Here is a 24,114-nt window from a genome sequence, read left to right on the forward strand (position 1 = left end):
GGAAGTAGCTTTTGATTCTTAGTGCTGTGCTTTAACCCACTGCACCACCAGGGAGGGCCAGTGAATTCTTTTTTTTTAAAGATGTATTTATTTATGCATACAGAGCTGGGGGCCAAGCCAAAGGTGCAGGAGTGGTGAGAGGATCCACCAGAGTCAGGGTGGGGAACAGAACAGGCAAATCAATGAAGTACACTGTTAAAAGAAGCAGTGGGTGAGACATGGGCACCTCCTTGGCCAGGGATCCAACTTGTGCTGAAGTGGCTGCAGCCAGCTTTGTAGTGGTACACCTTAACCCATGGTGCCACCAGGAAGGACCCCTGGTGTCCAGCCACCAAGAGTTATTTGGCCTTCAAGGGAAATTTAGCCTCTCCAGGCCTCACTTTCCTAATTTACTATTTGATAAACTTGGGGATGCAGGGGCTGAAAGTTAGGAGCCTTGCCACTGGGAGGGTGTTAGTTAACATCTAACCACATGCTACTCCCTATGCAATCACTTTCACTTCTTCTGGTTGTTCAAGCAAACACAGAGAAAACAGGATTCTCCTTTGAGAGACTTCTCACTAAAACTTCTCACCACTGGCCACTCTCCCTTTTAAAAGTAATTAACATTTTTTGACACTCTACATTTCCAAGGTAAGCAAGGACTCTGTTTTCACTGTGATTGTTTTGAATTTATGGAGGATGATGTCAATATCCCATTTATAGTAGTAATAGAAAAATTAATAAAAAGTAGGTTGATATAAAGGATAATATTTAATACAATTACCATAATAACTATGCTTCAGTGAATGCAGTGCATTAATTATTCAGGAATTATTATGATGTGTAAATGTGGCAAAATTAGGAAGATGGTAGCTGTAGTTTAAGAAACAATGAATTAAGTAATCTAAAATTTTTTCTCAACTCTAAACTTACAAAGACATTCAGGCATCTCATAAAGTAATTAACTATCCAGTCCACTTTCTTGTCCCAGGTGTTCATATATTCACTGACATATTACTTGCAGGACAAAGTTGGTGTCTGACTTACGGTTACTAGTATGTGAGAAGGCACTGCCATTCTGGCTGGCACTCTCTCTGGTAACATTGGGGAGACTCTGGACACAGTTAACTACAGTTTGTTAATTTTGCATTTATGATGACTTTTCCCTGTCACTTAAAATATAACAAACTGGGGACAAGCACCTTTGCCTTGGTGTAATTAAAAGTGAAATTATGTCAGGAACATCTGTTTAAAAAGGGATTCCTATTTGTTTTACCACCAAAAGGTGGCGTCCTACCCCCATGCCCTTTATTTTAAAACCCTAGCTTTAATTTAACAAAAAGAAACTTCCAGTTGATTACTGATAAAGAAATTAAAATGTGCTCCCTACGAATGTAACGTGACAGTGTTGAAAATGAACAATATGTTAAGCTGCAGTTAAGTGTCCCTCTAATGTAAGCCAAATGGACATGGAGCCCTTTAATAAGGCGGCACATTAGACAGTATTATATACAAAATTGAGTACAATATATCATGAGATTTACAACCAGGATTTCCTTTTGTCTGAAAAACTTGTTGCCAATCTGACTTTGGCCCCCACTTTCACGTGAATATAGAATTTAAGGGAGTTAAAATGCCAAAAAGATTAACAGCAATGTAAAGATCTTTTTGATATAGCAGTAATCTTTTTTTTTATTATCTAAAAACAAGACTGGAGCATTAATTGTTCTTTACAGACAATGAGCACATATATCACATTTAAGTAAACTGCTATTTCTCTGAGTTAAAATTTGGCAACCTGACACATATAACCATGTTACATGCATTCAGCATCTGGCATTAAACACTTGAGAAATGATAAACAATATTCCCCTTTCTCCCACTAGACTGGCTACTTTTTAAGATTTCTATTTAATTTCACTGAATTCTGCATAAGGAATTTCCAGTGATGTCAGTGTTGTTGGGAGAATTAACAGAGTTGACATAAAGCTATTGCATCTGTGCTTAAGACATAGTAAGCAAGCAATATATATAGTAGCTATCACTGATAGCTGTAGACTGTGGGCTCCTAAGGGCAGGAATTTTACTTATTTTTGTATCCCTTATATGGTCTAGAACATAGTAGGGGTCTCGTTAATGTCTTAAATCAAAACTATCATAAACACTAGCATCTAGGAAGTTAGAAAGTACTACAGGAACTAAATACATTTTCTTTATATAGATTCTATTCTAAAAGATCCAATGGATGGTGTTGTTTGGAAAACACAGGGTCTGGTGCAAAATGCATTCAATTTGAGTTCTATGTGTCCAGTCTCATTTCTCTGGCTATATTCTGTAGCACAAGTAAATGCCGTTGTTATTTTGTTACCTGCAAAACAGATAGTTTAAAAGTCAGTCTTATGCTATCAAAGTGAGATTTAGAATTCCTCTGCAAATGAATGTTTTAACAATATTTGCAAAAAGACATTATCTGAGAGAATTCATAACCTTTTAAGGGTCATTATTATCTACATCTATGCTGGTCTCAAAGCCAGAGGGACAGTACTTGTTACCTGCTCCCAGCCCAAGTACTGTTTAGGAATCTACAGGAGTGACTGTCAGTGCATTTTCATAAAGAGTTGGCCTGGTACACCATCCAGCCAGTAGCTGAAAATGCTAGCTTGGAAGTTTGGCAGCATCTGGGGTTATGGGTCTGAAAAGCATTATTTCTGTTAACAACAAGCCAGAAAGCCCTCTATCATTTTAAGTCACATTTTGGAAACAAAATCTGCTTCCCTCTCTATTTGCATTGATAAAACACAAAAGAAAGACCAGTGTCTTTTGTTTTATATATGTATATAAGTATTTCAAAACATTCATTCAGGCTTCTAATTTACTTTTTCAAATTTATAAATTCCACCAAACTTCAAAACAACAAAAGGAAAACAACAACAACAACAACAACAACTCACCTTTTAAAAGAATTGGACAAAGCTTTTTGCATGTGACTGATCTCTGGGAGAGCAGGTAATTTGTGTTAAACAACTGATTGACATGCTAGCCCCTGGGCGTTTTCCTAAGAAAAAAGCCATGGCTAGAACACAGCTCCTGAAGCAGCCACTTTCCCCCAAAGAGGATCCAACTACACATTCCTGCAGTGACTCTGACAAGGCAAGGGGGGGAAGGCTCCTTCCACTCACACTCTTCTGATTCAGAGATACAGGGGGGGAAAACCCTTTCTGGCGGGTTTCTGTTTCCTTGCAAACAGGGGTTTGTCCTTCTGTTGAACTTTCACCTCCCGAACTCGCCTTCTTTCATTGGACAAAGTGTAGAAAGAAAGAGGAGAGACCAAGGGAGGACGGGAGAGGAGAAAGGGGGTTGAAAACACCACCCCCACCTCCCCCTTCTTCAACTGTCACTGATGGCAAAACACTTTCACTTTTAACTGGAGGAAACTCATATCCTTTTCTATCCTCTCCCATTCCTTCTGTATTTTTAGCTCAGAAACCAAGCGAATAGCCATCGCATGCCCATTTTCGTCTTTAGTTATTAACACTCCCTCTCGTTTTTTCCCCTAGTGTCAGAGTGGGGCCCCCTTTCCCCATCTACTGAGGAATCCCCCATCCCCCAAACCCCTTATTTTCCAGATCGGTCTTTCTGGCCAGATCTCTTTTTCCTGGGACCGCTCTGGCGTTTCTTCCTCTCTTGGGTCTGCGGGGCTCGGTTCTCCCCCATCCGGCCTAGATGCCCCGCATCCCCACCTCCCTAGGCGCCCCTCTCCACAGCCTGCCCCCACCCCCCTTTGCTTTGGCAATTGCGATTTTTTTTTTTTGCTGCGAGCCTTGTTGTTTACCCAGCAGGTGGATGTGACGTCAGGGACGCACAACAGCAAAAAATAACAACATCTCCCTCCGCGACGTGTTGGCCGCTCTCGCGCGCCTTATTTATTTATTTGTTCCGGGAGACTGGGGGGAGGGGAGTGGGCGCCGGCACCCGAGTGGTCGAGGAAGGACGTGGTGGCTCGCACTGTGGGGGTGTTGGATGGCCTTGGGGGTGCCTGAGGCGAAGAGGGGGGGCCCTGGCAGAAGGCTGGGACGCCAGTTGGGGGGTGGTGTCCCTGGGTCGTCGCTGCCAGAGCCTCTGCCGCCGCCGCTGGCTGGGCTCCGGGAAGCTAGTCCGGAGCGGAGGAATCTATTGTTATTTATTGTGTGGCGGTTGCATGCTGTACTCGCGGAGGCCCGGCCCTCGCCCGGGAGTGCGTGTGTGCGCGCGTGTGTGCGCGAGTGTGTGTGCGCGAGTGTGTGTGTGCGCGGGGGTGCGCGCGCGCGGGCGGGAGTGGGCGCGCGCGGGGAAAGGCCCGAAAACACCTTAGTTTTCACCGAGAGACCTTTTGCAGCGGGTGAGTTTGTATTTTTCCATTTCTGCTCCACTTTTTCCCAAGCCGTCTCCTGCCTTGTTTCCTTCACTTTAAACAACAACAACAACCAGCACCCAAAAAAAAAAGGAAAAAAAAAGAAAAAAAAAAACTACTTTCCATCTCCAGGCTCCACGTGCATCTGCCCCAGTCCTCCCTCTCAGTCTCTCTTCCCTAGGTCTGGGCCCAGGCTCTCGGGTGGGTGGGGGCCGCGGCCGGCGCGGGGGTGGAGAAGGCTTCGGCGGCGCCCTCACTCTTGGGTCTATTTGCATAAGTCAGATGGGGCGGCGGGGGGGGGGCGGCATAGGCGGCAGCGAGAAGAGGGCGAGATCGCCTTCCTCTCGGCCCCTTCACGCCTAGCTTTGCGTTCTCCACAATTATTGTGGCGCGAGAAATCAATAAACCCAGGCCCATGTCGCAACTTTCGGTGTCCAGCATTGGGGCACCGGTGGAGGTGCCGGGCGGGCGCGGCGTCCCCGGTCGGGTCCAAGGCGGGAAGGGGCGTGCGCCGGGCGTCTCTGGAGCCCAAAGTTTGGACTTGAAACAAACTTTTTCCCTTCGCTCTCCGCTAATGTGTGTCCCCTCGGCGACTCTGGCTGCTCTGAGGGCCGCGGCGGAATAACTGGGGACGCCGGCGCCGTGGGCCCTGAGCCTGGGGACATCCCCGGTGCCACGCACACCACCCTGAACAGGCGGCGGGGACACTTCTCCGCCAACCAGCGGAGCCCCGACAACATAGCCCTCAGCAAACTCACCCCCCCCCGCCCCACAACGACACGCACCCCCACGCACACTCCGCCTGGCGAACCCAGTCTCCCCGCGACTGCCTTGGCCAGTTCGGCTGGTGGGAGTGGGAGCAGAGTGCGCTTCGGGGAGTCGACGTGCCCCGATCCGCCTCCCCTTCACCACACACTTTCTGGTTTTACGCCTCTCTTAAGCTTGGGGAACCGGGGGATTTCCCAAGCCCCAGTCAGCCCTGAGACGCGCCCCCCTGGCCCGGTCCTGGCGACCGATGGCTCTCAGGTCTCGCCCGCGCTCTGCCTTCCTCCAGAGCTCGCGGCGCTCCGTTCCTGTCCCGCTGAGAGTCCTCAGCCTAGCCGGCGAGCCGGGCTGCTGGCGCTTCGGGCGGAGACCTCGGTAGCGGCGCGTCGGGCGTCGCGGAGTTTGCTAGTGCTGCGGGGTCGCGGTCTTTCGCAGCCTCCTCCTCCCCGCGCCCCCGCCTCCCGCCCCCCTCCTCCCCAGATCCCGCCGCGCTCGGAAACTTTGATTCCTACTCTTTTTTGGCCCTCGGCGAGTCCTCCTCCCCACCTGTTGTGAGCTCCGCCTCAGTCTCCGGAGACTGGCAGTGACACACTCGGGCGCCGGGGAGCTCGGCGCCCTGAAACAAAGTCGCATGCCCCCCCCCCCAAGCGTTTGCTTCGAAATCACTGCTTGCAGCCGCCCCCCACCCCCCATTCCCGCGCTGCTTCCGCCCCCTGTGAGAATAAGGACTAAATAAACAGTTGTAACTCCAAACCTTGTGCTTGCCATCATATCCCTAACCCACCCCCTTCCCTCTATCCTCCCCCCTCCTTTTTTGTTGTTGCAACTTTGTAAGATCCTGGGAAGGTGCTGAGACTTTGGCTCGGGCCAATTTCCCTGACTTGGGATCTTTGCAGGGATCCCCGAGCTACATCCTCTCTCCACGCGCACTCACGGTCCTCCGAGCCCGCCGCCCTCTCTTGTCCTGGCCCCCCAGCCTACTCAGTTATCCCGCCCCGCTCAATTTCCCCCCAACTCGCACCGGGAAGACTTGCTGAGGGTCTCCCCGGTTTCTTGACCACAGAACCCGAAAGTTTGCAAGAGGAAGCGAGCGCGCGGCGGGCAAGGGGCAGCGACAGCCGCGCCAGGGACCATGGTGCTGCCGGCGCCTCCTCCGCGGGCGTAAAGGCGGCGTTCCCACTCCCTCGCCGGACTCCGCAGGTAAGTCCTGGCGGCCGTGGGCGCCGGGGCGAGGACGTGGGCGGGGGGTGCGGTACACCTTAGAGCCTCGTGCTGCACCGGGGGCTCTCTGTACCTAAAGCGCCAGCATGGGCGGCGCGAGCGCCGTGTTAAGGCTCCCGGAGCTAGGGATGTCCCCATCCTTGAGCTGGTAGGTGCTTTGAAATACTGGACTTTCTCCCTTTATTTTTCTTTCTTCCCTAAAGCCAAAAAACTAGAGATCAAAGTTTAGTGTACAGTATAAAGTGCTGCGATAAAATATGGTGACATCCCTTGCCCCCCTTCTCACCCCACTCCTCCCTTATAACTATTAATTATTTCCAAGTCATTGTGTCCAAATACTCTGGCCGGACTGATTACAAAGTGTATTGATTTAGTCTGGGCTCATCCTACGCGTTCGTCTTAATTCATTTTCTTTTGCTCGACTAAAAAACCCGAAATGAAACTTCTTTCTCTTCCCAGCACCCCCACCCACTTATTCTGTGAGACTTGGGCAGAATAATGAAATTAATATAAACATTTCATTTGGTTGCTTCTGAGCTTTCCTAGCTCACTCTTACGTCCGGTCTCAGGTATTTTCTGAGTTCGGATTTCCTTTTTTGTTACTGCTCTTCAAACAGGAATGCTGCAGGGCATTTTGTATTCCCTTTGAAAGGAGTCTATACATTGAAACCGTCTACACTTTACCTTTGGTTGTCTGTAGGGCTTCGGGCTTCAGGCTTACACAATGGTTGAGTTAAGAAAACCTGAAGGATATTTAAGGATTTTTTTTTCTACTGCTGAAAAATATGGAATCTCTGCAAAATTTTACCTACCATAGCCTCACCCCACCCCACCCCCGTTTTCATAGTGAGAACCAGTTTTATGGGGGGAGATGTCTTAACTAGACCTGAAGAGAAATTCTCAGACTTTAGGTGCCCCCCCCTCCAGGGTTAGTCTGCATAATTGAGATGCAGGAGTTCCTGCTATTTTCGGTTCCAGAGAGAAATGTATCAAATCTTTTTAAGAATTCCATTGGAGTTTTGATTCTCAAAGTGGAAATACCCATCCCTTTCAGTCCAGGAAAAGAATATTGGCCTCACAGTTTTAGAGATTTGAAATGTTTTCTTCCCTCCACCCCCTCTGTGGATCTTTTATTTGAAATGTCTAATAATTAAAGGGCATTAAAAATATAAAAAGGAATTCAACTAGTTACCATTTAGAAGGAGTCAGCTAGAATCTCACTGCAAAGGGGAGAAAAGGTTTAACATCTTGCTACTGACTGCATCCCTCCCCTCCACTCCCCCCCCCCCCCCCCACATTTTGGATTAGTCATTGTATGACCAAAAAAAAAAAAAAAAAATCAGGTTTTTTTTTTTTTTTGGAAAAGTAAAGTAAACAGCCTCCAACTGCTGAACCTTGACAACCCAAATTAAGGAAGCAGGAGAGATCAAACAGAACTGCTGCTGGGGTGTTGTCAGGAGCGCTACATGGAGAACCCTGGACTATTCGATCAAGCAGCAAAGCTACATATTCACTAATGCAGAAATGGACCATTGCAAATGCTGATCTTTGTTGTACAAGTGGAGGCTTACTTGGAAGGAAAATAATTCAGCTCCTCTGTATGATGCTGAGTTGCTAAACAAGTTATTATTTTTAATGCATCCTTCCTTATGAGGAGAATGCACCCAAAAAGGTATTAAAAGAATATTAAGCCTTCCAGAGGCTGTCTTGCCACCCAGAACTGTACATGGAATTCTTTTTACCAACATTAGACTCCTACACTGGAGTTAGATAACGTTTTCTCACATCAAGTTTAGAAGATCTGCCTTGTCAGGGAAGCCAACGTTTTGTATATGAGGGTTTAAATCTGATGTGAAGCTCAAAAAAAAAAAAAATCCCTGGTGATGAAGTTTTGTGTCAGCCCACTCTTGGAATTTAAAAAGGCGAGAGGGAGCATTCTCTAGATTAGACATAACCTCTTTTTTTAGATTGACATTCAACATGACCATGTTGCTACTTTTATTCAAGCTCTCTGTAACTTGTCCTTACTTGTTGTCTAGGAACATTTAACTGCTTTTCATTTTTAAAGGGAGTAGTAACAGCAATTACTTTAGCATTTTGTTTTCGCAGGTTTATCAAAGTATTATGAAAGAAACATCAACTATTTAAAATTAACTGTCTCAAATTAAGCTGGAGATAGCTATATGATTTTGTGTTTACATTGAAATCCTGGAGTATAAACTCTGTAATACTTAGGGGTTTTTTTTTTTTTGGTTATAAACTATTTCCAAATTAAATGTCACTTTTATTTAAGCAGGAAAAGTAGGAAATAGGATAAACATATATATGCAGATGAATAAAATAATTGTCAAGGAAGGATTGACTTTTTAATTAACAAATGTGGATCACACCGTAAGCACTTTATGTTTTTTAACAAGTCAGTATTTCATAACCATGGTGCCCAACATGTTTCAAAGTCTGCAGCTTTTATTGGATATACTTTTTATTGTGTAATTAAACAATACAAGTTAAACATACACATGGATGTTATTAGGCAATTTTCTGCAATATGGAATGTTTTTTTCAAAAGCTGTAAATATTTTCTAGTTAAATCATTTGTACCAACAATAACAAGAGTTAACTGGGTTAATGTTGAGCCTAGGCACCATTTGCAGTCACCAATTTCTTCCTTGCTCTTCTTAAGAGCTTACACCCAGCCTTGTATATCTGCATTTTTAAGCTCTACTGCAGAGTATGTCTGTTTTCAGGAGTTGTTTAAGTTAAAAGAAGGATTGTGATATTTCCTAAACAAATATATTTATACCACATCATGTCCAGTGCCAAAATAAGAAAGAGAAGGAAGAATGTAGCAGATGTGACAACTTCTTTTGAACCCAGCTTCCCCTTTACAGCCAATCTTATTGTGCTGTTTATTTGGTTTTCATGTTTTACCTAAGACTCAAGCTGAATTTTAAATGATATCTTTTAAGATTCCTCATCACAATAAAGTGTGTGTTTTCATTCAATGTAGGTGTTACAGTACTGATTACATTACACTGGGTCTGCCAGGAATATTTACAGGGGATTGCAAGAGTTCTGTCTTTTAAAAATAATTTTAGGCTCACATTAATAAAATTTAAATAGATTGCAGGCTGTCAGAAAATAGTCTAAATTTTGTTTATGATTCAGTTACTTTAAGCTACTTACATTAAAGAAACTCATTTAACCCCTGACTGAAGAGCATTAAGTGGGAAGGGAAGCCCTCCAAAGAGCTCCCACTGCCCTTTGCTCTCTCGATAATCTTAAATTACTGCAATTTAATTGCAGCTTCAAGGCACTGGTCATGAGCTGTTTCTCTCTGGCTGAGAAAGGGTTTCTAAAGCATGGCTAGATTTGCACAGGTGGTATTTTTTTTTTTCATCTTTTTGTTAAGGACTTTTTCTTTTCCTTTCTTGTCCTGCTAGGTGTCATACTCCTTTTATAGAATTCAGTCATAGTAAATGCCATTTTTGCTAAGCCAGCAGTATTGTCCTTTTTTTGAAGTATCTTTTTTGGACCTATAATATAAAAAGACCTCAAGCAAGTAGGGTTTTGTTTCCTAAAGAAAATAACTCTAAGAGAGGCTTCTACTGAATAGACTGATGAACTTTGTGTATGAGCCAGTATATACTTCTACGATTTGTAGGGATTTTTTTTTTTCCCTTTAGTTGATGGTAGTAAGTCCCACCAGGTGATCAAACACTGAATTCCTGAATCAAGGCAGCAAGCTAAGTAAGTTTGCAATTGGGCCCGTGTATTTTCTAAGTGATGTAACTTATTCTGTTGGTCCGTGGGGCACTTTGTTATATATGTTCTATCTCTCCAAGGAACAATCTTAAACTGATTCTTAAAAATATTTGCCTTCCAAGATGTTTGAGTGGATTAAGGTTAGAGGTGCCAAAAACTGAGGTCGTGAGATGGAACAAATTCTTGAAACAGACAAACCTGCCAAACCTTGGGTATCTTATGCATGACAGTCCTCCTCTCCCTACCCCCAACACATACACACACACATAGTTTATTGCAGTGTACATGTGACAATGTGGTTAATGGTAATTAAGCAGATTTGGCTTGTGTTGCCAACCTAAAAATAAACGTTGCAAGGAACATTTGATTTCGAGAAGTGCTTTGGTTTTGCATCCCATAGATAATGTTTTTGCAATTATGGTTACAAGACTGGTATTCTGGAAAGAGGAAGTACAGTGGGGTAAAGTGCGTGGCAGTCAAGAAAGACAATTTAAACAGTGTTCTTTGTTTCTTTAAATAAATTGTTCTTATTAATTACAGTCAGTTTGTGCAAAGACATTTTTCGGACCTTATTTAGAAGTCAGCTCTCATTCACAAGAAGGTTGTGCCAGAAGTTGTATCTTTTTCCTTGTACTGATATATCCAGTCCTAAAATCTGTTGACCAAATTAGCTTGTGGATGTCTCTGCAACACTTATTTTTCTATCTGAAATCCCCTGATGCCAGGCTTTAATATATGCCCGCCTTACGCACAACAGGTGTTTGTTTAATAGTTATTTTATGGGATTAAAGTGAGAAAAACATTTCCTACCTAGCCAGCCACTGAGAGAATGAGCTTCCAAAAAGAAAGAACATGGACCTAAGCAAGTGTAAGTGGGGTTTTTTTTATGATCCTCCCCAAGCTATTTGGTTTGAAGGGGGGGGGCTCAGTTTAGTGCCTTGATATTTGCAATTAAGTTGTAGTTATTTAAGATTATTGAGAGAAGTACAAAGGGCACTGGGAGCTTTTTAGTGGTCTCATCTTGATGCTTAAAGCTGTTCAATCGTGGGGTTAAATTAGTTTCTTCAACCCGAGTACTTAAAGTAACTAAATCGTAAACAAAATTTATATTAGAACCTGACAGCTAATAATCTATTTAAATTACATTAAAGTATCTGGGCAAAAATTTAATTAAAGACAGAAGTACTGTCAAGCCTTGTAAATATCTTGACAGGTTTACTCAAATGGAACTGATATCACGAAATATTTACATATGTCTGGTGTGTTCCGGAACATCTCGGCAGTGTCTATGCAAAGCTAATTGCACTTTCTTTCCAATCACATTTTTAATAAAAATAGTTTTGGGTTGTTTTTTTATTTTTTAAAGGACCAAAGCTACATATGTTAAGGGTTCTATTTACTATTTGGTTCTCTTGTGTCAGGCTCACTCTGTGATGAGTTTATTTTCTCCCATTGCTGCTAATTCAGACAAGTAGTGAAAGATTGGGTCATTGACTAAAAATTGCATGTCTTTCTGTTTTAGTGAAATACTTTGAAGATAGGAGAGGCTTGTGTTATAGGACAGTTTACTGAGGAGAAAAATGAATTTGAGCATGGTTCTGTTAAGTAGAATAGATTCTCTTAGGATAGAACAAAGATTTCCTCCTGGATTTTTTCCTTGGATACATATGAATTTATTAGTAAGTCAGGTGTACATCTACATTTTGCCACCTTGTTTGATTTTAGCTAATTTTGTGTTTAGCTCCATTTAGTAAGACACAATAATATTTCTTGCATCAGACTGAAAACCTGAATTCCTGAGGTTCCTTTTTCTCCTGCCTAGCTTTGTAATTGAGGTATAATGTGACTTTCTGTGTTCCAGGCTTCCTGTCTGAATTAGGGGTTATATTTGAAAGTGCGTTCTTGCACTTAAGTGATCTAACGATGCAGGTGCAGTGTTGTTGCTCACGTGTTTTAAGGTATCCTGGGTCCTCTTGGTACAGTGACCACAGCTGTTGGAGGGAGGAAGTGCTGTGAGTGTTGCTTATGCTTCTCCCACTCTAGAACTTCTCCCCTGTATTGGTAATAGCCGGTCAGAGGTACTGATGGCCCCACTCCTGGGAATGGGTGATTACAGAGCTGGAACCTGGATGCTTACGGGGAAAGTGGAAGGAGGAGGTAATTATTCTAATTTAGCATGTTTCGAAGAACGGTTCTGAGCTCATTTGCTTCCAGGTCAGTGTGTGTCAGTGTATGTATGTACATTTATTAAAATACAGATTTTTAGAACAGAATTTTTACTGACCGTAGTGAGAATTTTCATTTTTAACAAACTTCTGGAATTCTGATTTACACAAAGCAGAGGCCCAAGGACCAAATGATTTATGCCAGTAGATTTTGGACCTGAAATCTTCATCTTCGTTTGAGATTTACAGATTAATTTTTTTACTCAAGGTCCACCCTGTATTATTTTAAATGTGTTTGGATTTCTACACAGTCTGAAAGCCAGGGGCTTTTAAGCATATGTGAGTATTGAAATGAAAACAAAGCTATGGTGATTGTACCACTCCGTGTCTGGTGTCTGGAGTAGGGACAGCCTTCGCAATTTTGGAAAGTTCAACATGTGATTCTGATGCCCACCACAGCCCACAGTGGAAGCAGTGGGCTCCTTAATTATTCAAGTTGGATGAAAGCGCACAGCTCTTTTTAAGGGTTTAACTTAACTGTTTGGACATTGTGAAGAGGGCTATTGCTCCCTTTTCAGAGGCAAACACAAAATAAAATATTAGATACCTAGAGAAAAAGAGAACACAAGAGCCTTACTGTTCCGCAGAGTAGCTCTAGGAAAAACCTGGAACACCAGTAGTTTTCTCCAGCCCCTAGACATTGCCTCCCAAGTCACGCCTTGCACGCATCTTTTTTTCCAATGGGCATTGTCATGTTGTAGCTACCCAATTAGTGTCAGATTGCTTTCTGGAATGATTTTTTTTTTGAGTTTTTCTTCTTAAATTTAAAGTCTGAACGGTTTACTCATTAGATCAATCCTGCTGGTGCAAGTACTTTGATTTCTCTAGGCATCTTGGAAAATTCTCTACCATTGTATGTGATGGGGCATGTAGTTGTACTGATGGCTATAACTTTGCCAAGGATGCCACACAAATAAAGCAAAATCCTAAGAAGAATGCATCCTATAAGATTATGAGATAAAGGCAGATAAGATGCTAAGGAGGCTTGTTTAAATATTCAGGGCTTCAGCTGAAGATCTAACCACTGAGATCAAAAGAGTTGTTTAAATAAAAGTTGTACAGACATTTTTTGGTCTCTATTAGTAATGTGCCTTTTGATGTTACCCAGCAGTAAAGTGTTTGTCCAAAATGTCCTCACCTAATTTTATTTTAAATTTTCATTTTACTTTGGGTGTGACTTGATTTTTAATAGATACCAAAAATTTGGCCATTGTATTATGTTTAGAACCTCACAGTTGTTTTTGTTCGGAGTATTACTGTAATATAACATTCCTTTTTTTTTTGTTCAGAACCTGAAGCACTTTTAAAAATTCTCCATTGGGCCAAGTTTTAACAGTAGAGTGTCTCTACTCTTGCATAAAGGGTTTCTGTAAAAGATGAAAAATGGAACTGATTGGAAAATAGGTAGAGCACATGGTGTTGCTACTGTCACAGGTTGATGAAATCTACAGCACGAGGTTAAGTCACTGTGCCTTGTTTGCTGAAAGGATGTTAATCATTTCATTAAGAAAGGTTAAGTAATTACCTGATTTATCATTAGGGAATCGATGACAGACCCTTTTTAGTGATGTATTATAGAAATTTTCTAATAGAAAGTTTGTAGCATTTAATTATTTAGAAAGAAGGTAGTTGAACCCTTTGAGAGGGGTAGGGCATCTTTAGAGAATGTTGCTGTCCACATACCTCTAAATAATTTTGGAGAAAATCGTCCATTTAAAATAAAAAAATGACTCAGTCTTGGGTTTTTCTCTTATGGCCTTGTCGGGCATGTTGCGGCAGACCTGCTGTTTTGCATGCCTTCTCTGGGTTTAGGAAGGGTTCAACTGCTTAAATGTGTTCATCTTATTTTCTAAATAATGGCTTTTGTTGCAGTATGATGCATGTTGACAGTAAACGCGCAGCCATAACTTTGGTAAGCTTACAACAAATTCTTATACTTGTAGAAGCAAGTCATCCTCTCTGCTGCTGACTGGGAAGCTTCTCTCTTTTGTCTCTGTCCTTATGGCAACTGCAGCACAGGTTTAAATACTCCAGACTGGAGGTAGAGAAGGGCATGTGGGGGGAATAAATTCCCTATCAGGTGAAAATTTACCTTTCTCTGACACTGCTTTGTCCTAAAGTCACATATTAGGTACGCTTCTAGCTTTTTCTTTCTGTCTGTGTATTTGCATCAATTCAAAATTTAAAAAATATTTAGAGATTTCATTTCTGTATTTTTGATTTTTGTTTTTGATTAGGAAGGAGGACAAATCGCTTTTACTATTAGAAATCCTCTCTGTGTCAGAGACTTTCCCATAGCAGAGGACGGAGGTGAGAGAATTCTGTAAGGTCGTCATAGGCACTTTTGAAAACACTGGAAATTGTTTTATATTGGGAGGTGGGCTTTTTATAATCGATATCCTGATTGTTTAATAAAATGTGATGCTTTAACCTTAGACACTTCAGTCTTAGAGTTGAGAAGAACTTTTGAGGAGAAAGCCAAAAAGCATTATTTACAAAGCTATTTATCTTCAAAGTGTGTGTACTCTTGTCTTTCCATTTTTGTTATGAAATATGTAAGATACCAGTAAGGAGCAAAAACTAATTCCGTGAGTACCCAGGTATCCATCTATAGCTCAGCTTGACAAGGAAGAGACCCTTGATCCAGGTTGGGGAGACTCTACTTGGCATATCCCTCCCTCTCACATCCCATTTTTCTCCCTTGGAGGCACTCTCAATTCTCAGCTGACTGTCGTCGTATGGCGTTTTTTCATACTTTTAATATGTATTCATGTATTTCCCCCAAAAGAGCATTTTCTTTTGCATTTTCTAGATTTATATCGATGATATCATATATATTCTTTATTAACTTGTTATCTCCCCCCAGTAAAGTTAGCCAAATTTATCCATGTAGATTGGATACATGTAATTGTATTTTAGCTATTTCTACATGTGAACCTATTGAAGCTGAATATTAATTCAAGACAAGTTCCTTACATTTGAATTTAAAATTCAGGAGCATTTTGCAATACCATGTGTTAAAAATTTAGCATCAATGTGAATTATCGGTTCTGATTTCATAATTTGTCTCCTTACCAGGTTTTTGTTTTCTTTTTTCTTTTTTTTTGAGGGGGGAGAAAACTTTAAAAACATACATGCACTAGGGAATTTGATTTAAAAAATAACATATCAAGTGACTGATCTCTTACATTTAAGGGGAAAAAACTCACAGAAAGTATTCATATGAAGGAACCTAGCCATTTTCTCATTCTTATTTAAAGATTTGGCTTAGAACTTAACAGTTACATATGCAGGGTAGCAAGTTAAAAAGCGATGTTTAATTAACAGGCGCTTTATACTTCTGTATCCTTGTTATGATATAGCACCTTGTTCTTCAGTGTAGAAAGTGATTTCTGCATATTTTAAAGGACTGGCATCTTTATGGTAAGAAAACCATATAAATAAAGATATACTTAGAAGAAAATCGGAACATGTTTTAAAATAGTGTGTGTCTACTTTCATCTCTGTTACCAAACTTGCTGCATAAGCCTAAGTTGATGCTCTGTGATTATGCTAATGACCAGAGGAATCGATGATGCGCAACTAGATGAAATCAGTGGTATAATCAGGGAGAGTTATCAGTTCTTTTGTCATTAAATATTAGTGATAAATAATACACTGTTCATTTTGAGTAGAGAGAACATATTTAATTCTGATGTACAGAGTTTCACTTTAGTTAGGCTCATTGCTGAGTAAAGTGATAATCTTTTGTAATATAAGAGGAAAGATAAAAGTCATCTGTGTCAGCATGGCTAACTGACGTAGGCCATAGGAATGCTTACTTGATCAGACATGGAAGGACGGAAAACTCCCCCCCCCCCAGCCCCCGACAACTTGGATATTTGTTCTGTCGTTTTATTAGGAATAGCAGATACTTGGTAAATAGCATCAGTGACCAAAGATGTTAAACAAAATGAGTCGAAAGGTAGATTGAGTTTCTTTGAAAAAAGGAGAAAAATAAAACAAAGGGCGAATGTTTGGACAATGCTCCTTTTAAAAGAATGTGTGTTAAACAGGGATCCCGAGAGTCAGTGTTACCCATTAAACAATGGCTTTTATTTTAAAAAGATGGGCTTCTCATTACAAAGTTATACTTGGGAATAGTTTATTTAAGGAGAGTAATACTTGCAACTTAGCATTTTTTTTCTAGGTTCCTGAATTTTGGTGGCAAAACATTGACACTGTTTTCTGATGGAATTCAGCAATTGTTTTACTACTGTATAGCAGGACCAAGCGACAAGAGAGAACACAAAAGAGTAATTAGTCATGTTTTATAGGATGTAAAGAAAGAGTGATTGAAGTCTATAAAAGAAAACCAGATTGAATTCCAGTATGATGTATTTTTTTTAAAAATGCATTGTAAAAGTAATCCTCTTGAAAGCAAATGCTTATTCTGTCCTGGGCCAACTGTACCTTGCCACCTTCCTGTCTGCTGTCCTGCCACCCTTTCTTGGCTCTTACCAGGAATACCATCTGCTGTCCGGCAGTGGCCTTCTCTGTGGCAAGGCAGGCCAATTGGGTCAACTTTTGTGATCTGGCGGATGTCCACTGGGAGCCCAGATCAGGCCAGGCTCATTTGTATGTATGTCCAAAGCCAAGATTACAAGTTGGTGAAAGGCTGTGGAATTTATTTCCCAAAATGTGGCCTGAACGCTGTTCTTTCTTCAGCTGCCTCCTTGGGCTGAGATGATTGCTTAAGGCTCTTAATTATGCTGGATCCCTCCGTATTTTCAAACACCTGTGCTTAATTCAGATCATGGGTGGTCATGGAACCACCTCGTCAAACAGCTTCTCTTTCAAAATGGGAAAATCCCAGGGAGTCTGACCATGCACTGTTGTGATGGGGCTGAGGAGAGGCTTAAAGAGAATGGAATGTTTTCCCTAGAATTTACATTGTGCCTTGTGAGAGTACACTCAGCCCCTTAGCTGAGGGGGAGTCTGACAATAAGTACTTCAGGAATAGTGTTTTAAGAAAATAAACGTTCATTGTGGGAATGCAAAATAGGGCAACAACTTTGAAAGACAGTTTGGTGGTTTGTTTGAGTTTGAGCATACCATATGATCTAGTGTTGTACTCCTTGAGTAGAAAACTTACATCTACAGAAAAACCTGTACTTGGGTGTGCTTATAACAGCTATTTATTCATAATTGTCAGAACTTGAAAACAATTGAGATATCCTTCAGTAGGTGTGTGGATACATAAACTGTGGTACATGATGACGGTGGATTACTATTGGAATACTAAAGAGAAATGTGCTCTCAAGCCATAGAAAGAAATGGAGGAAACTTAAATGCACAGTAGTGAAAAGGCTGTATATTGTATGATTCCAACTATATGACCTTCTAGAGGAGGCCACACAATGGAGGCAGTAAAAAGATCAGGGGTTGGGGGGGGGTGAGGGGTGATAGGCAAGGACACAGGATTTTTTTGCTACTGGAAATATGATACTGTATAAGATATTGTAATAGTGTGTACATTTATCCAAACCTAGAGATTGTACAATCACAAGAGTGAATCACAGTGTTGTCATGAGAACCATGGACTTTGGGTGATTATGACGTGCTGCTGTTGGCTAATCACTTGTGACAAATGTGCCCCTCTGGAGGGGAATGCATGTGATGGGGACGGCTTTGGTGGGTAGAGAGGAAGAGGTATATGGGAACTCTGTAATTTAGCTGTAAACTTGAAACAAACTGCTTTAGAAAGTGAAGTCTTAAAAAATAATATTCCTAGGTTGTGAGAGAGCCATAACAATCATTGATACCCATGTTTTTTAAAGGGACACTGGTAACCCTTGGAACATGTGTAAGTGTGCAGATGCTTTACAGCCCCTTCTCGTCCTCCTCTTCAGCCTATTCAGTGTGATGACCATGAAGATGAAGACCTTTATGATGATCCACTTAGGATTTTCTTAAATATATTCTTTTCTCTGGCTTACTTTATTGTAAGCATGCAGGATGTAATAGACATAACACACATTCAGTGATTATTATCAATAGGGCTTCTGATTAATAGCATACTATGAATACTTACATTTTGGGGGAATCAAATACGGGCTTTTGGCCATGCCAGGGTCAGCATCCCTAGTCCCCAAGTTACTTGAGGGTTGACTGTATATTCCCACTTCTTTATCCATGCCAGTGAGCTTTCAAGTTTCCTGTGAGAATATGGAAAAAAGGCAGGGGACCAGTAGCTCTTAAGACTTGAGGTGTTGGTGGAGTTGCTTCTTGGAATTAGTAGTGGCACCTGGAACTGCAATGGATCAGTGGTGTGTTTGTCCATGCCACTCCTTTGTGAGGAGTTTGGTTTAGAACAGGAAGTGACATAGTCACTGGGGGCAAATACCATTCCCCAGAATGGTATCCATTTATGTCTGCATTTACATACAGTGTCAGCGTAGTTGTCAACATGGATACATACATATGAGTTATCTATTTACATCATACACACAATTTAAAAAGCAAACCCAAAAGCTTATACTCTGTATACATTTTTTTTACAAGCTTTCATGCCACACTGTAGTATCAAGAATATTTTATTCTACCACATATCAAGAACATTTTTCCTCTAGCATCCTCTTCTGTAATATATATTGGCTAATAGCTACTTGGTTCTCGAGTACATGCATCTGTATTTGATTTTTTTTCTCTGGAAAGAAACCCTGTTTAGGAGTAACTGTCTCTCTGAACTTTGTGACATATGTGGGCCCAGGTCATGATAGCTGTGCTGTAGAGCTCCTAGGTGGTTCTCTGTATCCTTGTGTTAGGCCTGCATGTTTGCATCACTGTGGTATGTGCATTTTATTGTGAATGGAAGCAGATAAGGCTGAGGATTTGGAACTGAATTTTAGTAAATGGATCAGATTTTCACAATCCCTTGAGGTTAAAAGCGCATGTCACATTACCTTCCATTCAACCCACGAGTGACATCTGTGTTTTGCTTTTAACAGTCATCCTGAGCACATTTTGGTTTGTAAGTTGGGCATGTACTAGGGGTAACATGCAAATCACTCGCTCTTATCAGTTTGGAGCATCTAGGACAACAAAACCAAGTCTTTATAGTGTGATTAGCCCATGAAATGAATTATCTGCAAAAAGGCAGAAAAATGTCCAAGTCTTGTGAGGCTTCTAAACATTAGAAGAATGAACAGAAATTAGAAGACCAGCCAAACATTTGTAGGACCAAGTGCAAATTGAACATTCTGCATTCCTTGTTAAATATTAAAAATTTCAAGATGGCAACATTAAATCCAGTACTGGGCCTTTCTGAGCATGGCGTTTAGAGAGGTTCCACAAGGCACACATTTGTGAAACTGTCTCTCCTTGGGACTAGGGACCTGTGTTGAAGTGCTTTGCTTCTTTCCTTAACCTGCAAACTGAAAGACAGGGCCGGGCAGGGCCAGGCTGAGGGCCTCCTGGGCCACTCTCTCAGCTGTCTTGACTCTTTCTGTTTCTGAGTCCACATTGGGCTGCAAATTCCTTTTTTTTTTTTTTTTAAAGATTTATTTATTTATTCATACAGAACTGGGGTACAGGCCAGAGGCTCAGGGACGGTGAGAGGCTTCACCAGAGACAGAGTGGGGAGCAGAACAGGCAGATTGACGAAGTACACTGCTGAGGGGAGCAGCGGGTGGGTCAGGAGAGGTCTGGCTCGCCATGTGGTCTCCTCCGGGGCAGGAATCGAACTCATGCGGAAGTGGCTTCAGACTCTCAGTGCTGTGCTTTAACCCGCTGCGCCACCAGGGAGGGCTGCAAATTCCTTTTTAAAGTACATCCCTCTGCCTGGGTTTCCAGTGCAAAATATCAGTCATCTTCCAGACTCTGTGTTCCTTGCAGGCTTTTTGCTGGATTGTGTGAGGGAACTGCATCCTGTTCATGCTTGCTCTTTCCCTTCCTCTCTGTCTCTCTCCTTTCCCTCCCTCCCATGGCCTTTCACCCAGGATTTTGCCCTTTCGTGTTTTCTGTCCTTGTCATCTTCATTGCTCTTCATTTGTTACCCACTTTTGACTGTATCCTGGAAGAGTTCTGCTAGACCTAAAATCTGATGGCAGCCTCAGAAAGAGTAGTTACTCTTTTATCCCAAAGGGCTTATTATTAAACAAGCGGATTCTATCAGGAGGGAGGAGCACTGTTTGATTTACTGCTTTCAGACATTACAAGCTAACCAGACCCCCATTGTGGAGGTGGAGTTGACTCAGGCAGTACACAATGCAAAAATCATTTTATGGGCTGTTGTACATCTGCATTGGACAGTGAGGGCATCCAGGTAGATAAAATGAACTTATCTAAACTGGTTCAGTTGCAGGAGAATGAAGAAAAGCATGCAATTTTTTTTCTTTTGTAATACAAAGTTACGGAATTTTAACAGAAATGGATTTTGGAATGTTTCATGTTGGCCTAAGATGTTTTTATTAACTCCTATAATACATACTGATTCTCTCCTTCTTAGTGGCTTTGGCATCTTAAACAAGTGACTGATTGTTTGAGACTCAGTTTATCCTAGTGGCAGTGATAGTGGGTTGATGGGTTTGGGTTGATGGGAGGTATAAATGAGCAACTTGTGCAAAGCACTTAAGAGACCTTTTGACTTGATTCTTGGTGACAGTTTATTATTAAGATTAATAAACGTATCTCCTGTTACCTGAATTTGTGTTTTATGAGAATAAGGTCTTGACAGTTTAGTCCCTTTTTTCTCTTTAGAATGTTCGATAATGAACTTTGGGAAGATTAAATTAACTTATCTCCCATGCTTTTTTGCCTTCTCCGACTTTCCCCACACTTTCCTCCCTGTGATCCTCTCTCTTCTGTCCAGCACAATAACTTCTCATGACACAATGGCATGAGACAGTTCTGTGGGGGCTGTGGCTCCTGGGAGGTTGTTTTCTACACTGACACTGAGGCTGTTCCTGGAGCCAGGGAGGAGGTATGTGGCTGCTTTTCTGAGGAAGGCTGTGATGAGTTCGTCAGGAGCATCATGAGAGCAGCAGACTAGGGGAGGGACATTTCATGGTGCTCTGGCCTTTGCAGGAAGCTAACGATGCCAGAAGCAGGTTGGCACTGGTGTCTGCCCACACCTTCAGGAGGATGCCCTTTCAGAATCAATCGAAGGCCTGGCACTTTTTCCACAGAAATGAGCATTGTCTTCCCACCCACGGTCTGGTACAGAGTGAGGAAAGGAAGGAAAAATACATTGCAGAGAGCGATCCCCTGGAGGGCCCTCTCCCTCGGACAGTCTCAGGCTTGAACATTGGTGTCTTCCCATCTAGTTATTTACCAGATTGCCCGATGAATTGCCTTTTCACAACAACCTTAATTTTCACACTATAGAGACTGGAAATGATACTTTAGTTGGGTCAAACGTTACACTACACAAGGGTTTTATAGTCAGGTTTGGGATTTGAATGTGTTTATGTAGTCTGTCTGTATTATTTTTCCCTGGCAAGGTATCTGGCATTTAGTTCCTGGGGAAGGAGAGAGCCGCTCAGCACAGCTCATCATTTGCAAACCAGTTATTAAATTGTAATCAAGGCAGTTTGCAGTGTCTATTTCCTCACCTCTCTCAGGGCCATCGGATTGGAGAATGAGCTGGCTGTGTGTTTAGCAGTTGGGGAAAGGAAGTGTGCTTTGCCACCTGCAATTCCCTACAGTGATCATGGTCCAAGTTAGGTGAGCACATCTCCATCCATTCAGCCAGATCTATGCTGAGTGTATATGGAGTGCTTGATCATAATTTGTAATGGTCTCCTTTGGGTCAATGGGGGTGGGGGTGGGGTGGGTATTTACATACCTGCAATTTTATTTGTAATTATATAAAGTGGAACAGATAATTAAGTTATTTTAATCACCATCATGGAAGTAACTCATGGATACAGTCATTTATTTTTCACTCATTTATTCATTCATTGACACACTTGTTTATCTACTTATTCCTCATTTATCCTCCTCTTCACTCATTTGTTCATTATATTTTTAATGTACTTATGCATACAAGAACTGGAGTGTGGGCCAGAGGTGTGGGGGGGGGGGCTAGAGGATTTACCAGAGACAGAGTGGAGATCAGCACAGGCGGATCCACTGAAATACACTGCTGAGGGAGCAGAGGATGAGACAGAAGAGGTCTGCTGGGCCAGCTCCCTGGATGTGGATCAGCTCCCTGGCCAGGGAACTTGAGCTGCGGTGGGTGCAGATAGCTTCATAGTGCTGAGACTTTAACTTCTGTGCTACCAATAATATTCATTTGTTTACTTATTGACCCAATATTATTACTGATTTGGCTCTGTCCTGCCCACCTCATTTTTGGGTCTCCTTGGGTAGGTGTTCAAGTATAGTATCATTTAGACATCCAGATGTTATTATTTATGATATCATGATCATTATCATCAAGCTTATGAGACTTATTTTGCTCCACCTTTTTATATTTTAAATATCTGGTTGCCCAGAAGTTAATGACTCCTGTGTATGCATAGTTGCTGTTTCTGTAACATGCGGACTTTTCAGTTACCTAGCCCTAGACTAGGTAGTGGACCAAGTATAAGCAGCCGCCTTGCTTTCTAGCCTAATCACTTAATTATGACCTGACAGATTGATTTTTCCATTAGGCCAGAAGGCAACATGTTGTCTCCAGCAATTCTTGACTTGAATTTCTCATTAAAGAGTCTGTTTAGTCTTCCCTCCCCCATTTCATGTATTTAGTGAAGACTCTTACACGATTTTATACAGTGAATTGGTACAAAACAAAGAATCTTAGTGAGAACTTGTTGAAATGTCATGATATAGAATTGCTTTAATACCTGCTACATTCTTGATATCCCCAGTGAAAACATCCCTTTGCGTAATTTTGAATAGTGGTCTTGAACTACAGGAAGACTTCATTTTTATCCCAAGTGCTTCATCCAGGACAGCGTGACAGAAACACAGGTGTCCACAGCCTCTGACCCCTTGATTGATGATTTGATTTCTTTTGTCTCCTTCTTTTAGTTGTTCATCTTCCCATAATAGAACTAACTGCTCCAAAAGCTGATTGTTCATTGAAATATAAAATTCCACTTGTAAGTTAAAAAAAAAAAAAAAAGAAAAAAACGGCGAACGTCTTGTAACTAGTGATAGATTTCATTAATAGCATGTGGCACCAGTCAGGCTGCACCCAAATCCGGACTCAGTGAGGTCATGGGCGTAGGTCACACCATAGCTTGGTGGTTAAGGGTGGGAACTCTGTAGTTCCACAGGCGTGAGTTTAATGAGGGTTTTTAGCACTTGTTGGGTGACAAAGTTAAACTTTATGTTTAATTTCATCTTCCATAAATGTGTGTGTATGAAAAGACATGATAATAGAACTTACTTTATTACCTTATCTTTTTTTCCTTTGGATTAAATGAGAATCCATGTAGGAGCTGACAAAGCGCCTGGCAGGTAGAAGAAGGAACTTTATACATATCAGTGTTTATGATGGGTATTATTCAAATCGTATTGGTTTAAAGTCACATTAAATAGTTAAGATGAATAAAAACTGTGGAATGTTGCAAGTATCACTAACAAGTGGAAGGAGGTGTCCCTCATTCTATGCAGAGTGAGAGTCAGAACCTCAGGCTAATTGCCTATTTGGGTTTGTATTGACTTGCACTGTTTTGTCTCTTCACTTTTGAATAAGCTTCTAAAACATGGTTTTGCTGGGTGCTTTTATTTGCTTCTGAAATTGGTGTATGAGCAGATAACAGGAAGTGAAACCTT

At 41.8% G+C, this 24,114-nt stretch overlaps 1 long non-coding RNA gene across 1 annotated transcript in view; it reads left to right on the top strand.

Annotated features, from left to right (window-relative positions):
* Positions 1-4,215: 4,215 nt before the first annotated feature.
* Positions 4,216-24,114, top strand: part of LOC105854717 — a 207,196-nt gene continuing 187,297 nt past the window's right edge. Inside the window, exon 1 of the long non-coding RNA XR_001146258.1 lies at positions 4,216-4,360. This is a non-coding gene — a long non-coding RNA (uncharacterized LOC105854717). The remainder of the gene's footprint in view (positions 4,361-24,114) is intronic.

This window comes from Condylura cristata, unplaced genomic scaffold (genome assembly GCF_000260355.1).
Source record: "Condylura cristata isolate star-nosed mole 26May11 unplaced genomic scaffold, ConCri1.0 scaffold00004, whole genome shotgun sequence".
Taxonomy (NCBI): Eukaryota; Metazoa; Chordata; class Mammalia; order Eulipotyphla; family Talpidae; genus Condylura; species Condylura cristata.